The sequence below is a fragment of the Solanum tuberosum genome, unplaced genomic scaffold (genome assembly GCF_000226075.1).
Source record: "Solanum tuberosum cultivar DM 1-3 516 R44 unplaced genomic scaffold, SolTub_3.0 scf00091, whole genome shotgun sequence".
In the NCBI taxonomy this organism is placed as follows: Eukaryota; Viridiplantae; Streptophyta; class Magnoliopsida; order Solanales; family Solanaceae; genus Solanum; species Solanum tuberosum.
This window is the reverse complement of record NW_006239016.1, coordinates 1,392,653-1,397,771: the sequence shown is the minus strand read 5'-3', so window position 1 is coordinate 1,397,771 and position 5,119 is coordinate 1,392,653. Positions and strand designations below refer to the sequence as shown.

General features: G+C 36.8%; 1 pseudogene; it reads left to right on the top strand.

The window, feature by feature from the left end:
• Positions 1-3,390: 3,390 nt before the first annotated feature.
• Positions 3,391-4,116, top strand: LOC102586928 (transcription factor Pur-alpha 1-like; annotated as a pseudogene).
• Positions 4,117-5,119: the final 1,003 nt, after the last annotated feature.

Genomic DNA, 5,119 nt, shown 5'->3' with positions numbered 1-5,119 from the left:
CTTCGGACCCTTTCCATCATGTTCCTCCATTTTTACTAAGTGGACAGTGATCTGAAAAGTGGGGTTCCAGGATTACTCCCTCTATGTTTGGCAATTGTTGAACTCATTCAACACTAACAATCTGTCACTTGGTGCTGCAGCTTTTTTGAATATGTCACTTAGTGCTGCAGTTGATCACTAGTTCTAAGTGACCCCATAAGGCCCTTTTGTAGTTCAATTTTGTGTAACCCATACACTGCTCCAAAGTAAAATCCAGTATTCGATTTTATTCTAGTACAATATCCAAAGATAAATTGTTGGTGCACAACATCAACTCTAAAGTCGATGATAGAGTAGTCCCGTAATACCCAAATCCTTCCCCTCCGGTCAATATTGTAGTTCGCAGCCCATCTTCATTTATCCCCAAGCTTTTTTATGATTTTTAGTGCTCTCTCTTCTTTGACTTTGTTTTCTAGTATAGCTAATAGAATAAAATTATTTTCTCTACAAAATGCCTTCATCTCCTTATGCTTATACACTTGATTAGTGCCTCTTACATTACATGTTATGATGCTCATTAAAATTGAGTTTTGTGTTGCGCTATTCCTCCACATCGTTTGCCATGTACCCCAATCTCCTGCATTATTTTCCTATGAGTAACCTGTGTAACAACTTGTGTAAACGTGTGAATGAATTAGATGTCTCCAGTCCCCTATCCATGTTCATACCCACACTCATCGAATAGTCCCTATCCTTTGATAAAGTGTTACATTTTTAGTCCTACTTATAAACAAACAGAATGTCCTGTTCCACTGTTGATAAGAACTCTACTGAAATAACAGTAACATGTAAAACTAACTAATGGCAACTCTCAAGTACTCTTTAATCTTTCCACAAGTACTCTTTAATCTGTTCTTCCTTTCCTTCATTTGTTTCCTAGACTTCTCAACCTTAGTGTCAAGCCCATTCCTGATGAGCCTATACTTTGGCTCATACTTCTTGGCATTCTCAACGGAATCATAAATCAAACCAAATCTTGTTGATTTCCCACCTCCAAAATGTGTACGTAACTTGGAAACAAAAATAGCATTTGTGTCCTTTCTGTTTATTTTTATATATAGGTTTTCTAAATGAAAGTTTAAATTCTTTTACAGATTTTGGATGCTGAAAATTTGCAGAAACTCGATGTTAAACAACATGTAGATTGACCATTTTTTGTTGGGAAGGTGAAGGCACCTTTGGATTATATATAGTTTAAGGATAGTATATAATTTTTTTGCTAAGGATACATGATCACAATATTGTTACTAGCTTAGTGAGATGACTTATATTCACCTTATTTTGTAATTACATTATATATTATATCTGAAAGTGACAACTTTATATTATTGATCATATTTTCTAGGTGCAAATTACATGTGATCTAAGGACTAGATTGTTAGTCCTTATTCCTTTGGGTAGGAAATTTAAATGGTTGTGAAATGATTTATGGACCACCTTCAAAATGGTCCCGAAATGATTTAGGGACCAACTTAAAAGTTTTCGTAAATTGGACGAGCTACAAACTGGTCGCAGACTCATTTACGGACCAGTTTCAAACTGGTCGAAAATTGATTTATAGACCAGCTTCAAGCTGGTCACAAACTGATTTACAGACCAGCTTAGAAGTCATCCTAAAATAATTATGGACCAGTTAGAAACTAGTCGCAAAATGATTTAATGACCACAATTTCAATTTCAATAAGTGCGAATAGGCACCAGATATAAAATGATTTAGGGACCAACTTAAAAGTTTTCGTAAATTGGACGAGCTACAAACTGGTCGCAGACTCATTTACGGACCAGTTTCAAACTGGTCGAAAATTGATTTATAGACCAGCTTCAAGCTGGTCACAAACTGATTTACAGACCAGCTTAGAAGTCATCCTAAAATAATTATGGACCAGTTAGAAACTAGTCGCAAAATGATTTAATGACCACAATTTCAATTTCAATAAGTGCGAATAGGCACCAGATATAAGGTCCCTAAAAGTATTTTAAGGACCAGTGATATACTAGTCGCGAAAAAGAATCAGCGACCAGCCCGATAATCTCATCTATAAAGGTCATTAGCGACTAAGCCTATAAGGACAAGTGTAACTGGTTGCTATTTCCCTTTTTGGGACCAGGTTCGTACTTATAGCGACCAGTTTTCCCTTCGCTATTGGGCAGTTTTCTTGTAGTGTAACCTTAATCAACTTAAACTGGCATCAATTTTAGAAGTCAGAAATGCACAAGGTTGAAATCTGACCTTAAGAAGGTTCCTCAATCATGACTCGTAATTGGAGAGAATGACTCAATTCTACAATACCCTGGAACAAGCTAGGAGCCTTACATGTGATGAGGAAGATCGACAAAGATGGCAAGTTCAAGGTGAAATCAGCCTACAAGTTATTGGATACCTCAACTCAAACCAAGGAATTATAGCCTTGGAAGATGATCTGGAAAGGGAAGACACCACATAAGGTGACCTGCTTCACTTGGCTAGTTGCAAGACAAACTGTTTTGAGTAAGGACAACTTCAGGGAAAGCAGAAGACAATTATTCTCCAGATGTTTTTTTTGTGAATATGAGACGGATTATAAACTATGTTTCTTGCATTATAAAGTGAATGAGAAACTATGGTAGTGGTTCATTAGCTTGCAGGTATTAGATGGATCGTGCCAAGGAATACTGCAGAAGTTCTAACATGTTGGAATAGAGATGAAAATCAGTCGGAAATCGAAACACAAGGAGGGATGAAAGATTGTCCATGCCTGCATCTGGTGGACAATATGGAGGGAGAAAAATCAGAGAACAAGAGCATTTCCTTCAAAGCCTAAAAATGAACTGTTTTAGGGACCTTTTACTTTTGGTGTATCCAGACCGTACCTAAGGATCCGGGGAAAATTAACCTATTTTTTGATAGTTTCTGAGGGAGAAAGGTGATAGATCTCTTTTTTTTTAATTGCCTGTCTCTCTGCACTTTTGATATAATTACTACAGAAGTAAACTATAACTTACTCAAAATGAAATGATGAAACCTTTCTGGAACTAACTCCAATTTCTGGTACGTCTTTTAGATCCACCTTGAAACTAAACCCAAGTTAAGAGTAATGTAAAGCTACTGAGATACCTACGATTATTTAAAAAAAATTAAAAATGCTAAAAATGGACAGTTAAGAAATCATAAGACAAACGGAATCAAGACAATTAGAAATCTAAGATCAATTGATTCTTGAACTAGCCATGACATTATCAACTGTCATCTTAGTTTATCTATATCTAGACCAGAAGAAGATTAGCTGCAGTCTGATTACAAAATGAGGCTTTCTGAGTCTCTCTAATAGGGACAGTTTTGCAGCCCTAGATTTTACAGTCCTGTCTGTTAACAGAGAAATGCATGCAGGTCTCTGAAGCATCTGTTAGCAGGAACCGTAGAACCATTATTGTTCCAGCAGGAAGTGCCCGGGATGAGGGATGGGCAGCATTTAGGAATATTTTGACAGAGATTAATGAAGCCTCAAGGCTATTTATTTCGCCCAATCAGGTAATTACAGTCGGTGCCTTTTTGTATCCTTTAAGGTGACTCAAAATAATAGTTGCATTGTTCTCTTGTTTGAAAATGCATGAATGCAGCAGACTTCGGAAACCTCAGAGTGTCTTGGGCTTTCAGATGATGTAGGAGCTGGTTCTATATCCAGTCACTCTTCTCAACTCCCCCCATACCTGATTTGAGTGTAGAACGGACCATTGATTTGCCACCAGCTGACGAAGTTAGTAACCTGGGGGTCTCCAAAGTAATCAGGGTTGACCAGAAGAGGTTCTTCATTGATCTTGGTAATAACAATCGGGGCCATTTCTTACGAATATCTGAGGTTTGGCTTCTTGATGACCTTCATATAATTTAAGCATTCTAGTTTGGTCATCTGTTTATCATATCATATTTTCGCTGTAACTTGCAGGTAGCAAAGTTCTGATCGCTCTTCAATAATTCTTCCCCTTTCTGGCCTGAAACAGTTTTATGAAATGGTGGGTCGCTTTGTAGAGATAAGCAAAGATCGCCTCGAAGGAATTACAGGTGCAAATGTTCGGACAATTGACTCCCCACAGAGATGATTGGTGATGACTGGTTGTCTAAGGCGTAGAACCATATACTGCAGATAACGGGGCGGACAACTGTGATTTGTGTTAATTTTCTGCCTGGTCATTGCGTGTTTCAAGTTGAATAAAATGGTATCCCTGTTATAAGCTGGAAATATGAAGTCAAATGTCAATCATCATAGGAGGGGAAATGAGAGAATAAGCCATTATGTAAGGTTAAGGATTATAGCATAAAATGGCACATTCGTATTCAATTTCGTCTTTGCTATTTTAGGTGTGATTATAGCTTCTTCTCTGTGTGAGAAACTCTACGCTCTGGCTTGGGCTAAACATAATCTTAGGTTGCTCCGAAGATTTGTTATTCAATATCACGAATTGTTTGAGATCGCACTCTGAAATTATCAGAATTCCTTTCCCTCTAGTGGTAGCAAATGGGAGGGTTGAGGTAACTTTGGACGACTTGAAAATGTGTCAACATAAAATGAGTAATATTTTAACCTCCCCATATTTCATTTGAGTAAAAATGCATTGGGTAACAAATGAGTTGGGTAAAATACATGTTGACCCATATTTATCTATATTTTCATGAGTGCTATAAAATAAAAGCAAAACATATTAAAATAAATGGTGAAAACAAAGAAAGAGGAAGAGGAGAGCAAGAGTAATAGGAACTTTTTCTCTATATTTTGGTGTGTTTGCTTTAGTATTTCCAAAGCCTTTTTATAGGCATTAGGGAGTACTAATATTACTTGGAGAAGATAGCTTTCTACACTAAAGAAGGGTCTCATGAACATCCACCTATTTACAACACTACTCCTTGAATGTTCATGTACAAAGAACGAAAGAAAATATACATAATTATTTGTAATACACATTGTTTGTTGACTTATTTCAAGTTGCTTGAAGAAAGCTACTTGTAAGCTGATTGTAGGAACCTACTTGAAGAGCTAGTTGTAAACTGTTTATAAGAATCTCCTTTTGTAAGTTGCTTAGAACCTACTTGTGGAGCTATTTGTAA